This window comes from Lottia gigantea, assembly GCF_000327385.1.
Source record: "Lottia gigantea unplaced genomic scaffold LOTGIsca_43, whole genome shotgun sequence".
NCBI classification, from domain to species: Eukaryota; Metazoa; Mollusca; class Gastropoda; family Lottiidae; genus Lottia; species Lottia gigantea.
In genome coordinates this window covers 1,805,034-1,807,154 of record NW_008709504.1, presented here as the reverse complement: position 1 = coordinate 1,807,154, position 2,121 = coordinate 1,805,034, and positions in this window count along the sequence as shown.

The following is a 2,121-nucleotide window of genomic DNA, read 5'->3' as shown; positions in this document are numbered from 1 at the left end:
TCGTAACGGAGGTAATGGCTGTCGGAAATATGTTCCCTACATCGACCCAAATTAAAGGAACAACGAAATCAAAAGGCAGAGAAAGACTCCATAGTTGGAAAAGACCCGCAGAAAATAGTGCAGAGGTATTGGAATGTGAAGAACCTACATGTAAGAAATCGAAAGGTGAGCCAAAAGATAACTTTAATGATAGATTCGATGAAATGTTGAAAATGATGTCTTGCTTAGGTGAGCAGATTAATACTCAAATAGCCAGTCATATGGACAATCTAGAAAAGAAGATAGAAGAAAAGGTAACAAACATACTAGATAAGAGACTTAATATAGAAATGCATGAAGAAATAGGCAAAATTCGAGATAGACAATAAATTTAAGATAATTAGTGAGCAGGCATCAGATCTCTCAAACCCAACACACAATAATAGACAGTTAAAAGTAATCGTGAAAAACTTTGACGAAAGTGCTCAAGAAACACAACCAGGGTATTTACTGAAAAGTGTTCAGGACCTTGTTACAGACGGACTTAAATTAGACATTAAGGTGAACAATGTCGAACGAATTCAACCGAAACTAAATATAAACAATCATGTGACTTCATCAAGAACAAGGCCAAGGTTAGAGGTAGTAACTCTTGATAACTCCGATCAAAAACATAAACTGTTAAGTAAAAAGAGATCACTGAAACATTCACCCAAGTATAGTCGTGTTTACATCGAAAGTATGAAATCACCAGAGGAACTGAAAGAAGAGCACAATTTAAGAACAGTTATTAAGCATCTTGGAACAGATAAAAAGTTTGTTTTTAAAAATGGTAGAATTTTTAATAAAATTGCATGAAGGTGTTTCCGTTTGGGGACCTGGAACAGTCGAGGATTTCCAACAAATAAAAGCACACATGACGACTTCCGGAGAAATGTGATTAATTACACAGATTGTGACATTCTAGGACTTTGTGAAACATTTTTAGTCGGAGATAACATTTTAGATGTAAGCGGCTACAAATGGTACGGCCATAACCGCAAAACAGTAAACAAAAAAGCAAAAAGGGGTAGTGGAGGGGTTGGTTTCCTTGTTAAAAAAGAACTCATAGGTAGTATCTTAAAAGTGAATATTTTAGATAGTAGTTTTGAAGACATCTTGTGGATACACGTGACAGGAATTAACTCAAACTTATCAATGTGTCTCGCTATATGCTACCTCCCACCAGATGGTACAACACGGCGCACAGATCCGAATACCTTCTTTGAAAATCAGATTTACAGCTTTCAAAATATTGGAGATATTCAACTATTTGGTGATTTTAACTCAAGATGTGGTGACATTTCTGACACAATTGATGGAGTTGACTATTTAGTCCCGCGTGATACCATTGATGACAAACAACAAATTTGGTGAGCTTTTTATAGATTTTTTAACTGTGTCTAGTTTTGGAATGCTAAATGGACGGGTGGGAACACAAGACTTTACCTGTATCTCCACGCTCGGTAAATCTGTTGTTGATTATGTGTGTGTACCCAACGAAAACATAGATACCATCAAATCCTTTACCGTCCTTAGCATGTCTGAGCTAAAAAGTACTATTGGGTGATACCCAGATTCTTCTCCAGACCATTCTATTTTAATCTGGGAAACAGAAACAGGTAGTGACGTGACAAGTGTACAGCCACAAAACAAATCAGAAACTGTAAGCAAGTTTGACTTAACAACAATTCCTAATGACTTTTTAACAAATTCTGAAATTTTGGAAGTAGTTAAAGAAACAATAACTTCTATAGAACGTAAAATGAATTTAGAAGGTGATATACAAAGTGCATATAATGACTTTCTTACACTAGTAGCATGTGAAATGAAAGAAATAAATTTAGGCTACCCCTTTGACCAACCGTTACTGGTTTCACACGGTTTGTACATCTCCATCTTCGAAGCAAGATCTAATTTTTGGTACCAAAAAAAACTGAAATTCGGTTGACAGTTGATGAATTTGAATAGTTTAAAAGAAAGAATTTTAAGAGTTTACTTTCCTGTTGTTTTGTCTATAAATAGAATAGTTATGAACAATGCATAAATAACATCTAGTGCTATGGTAAGTTGAGACCATGAAAGGGGGTGGGGGGAGTGACG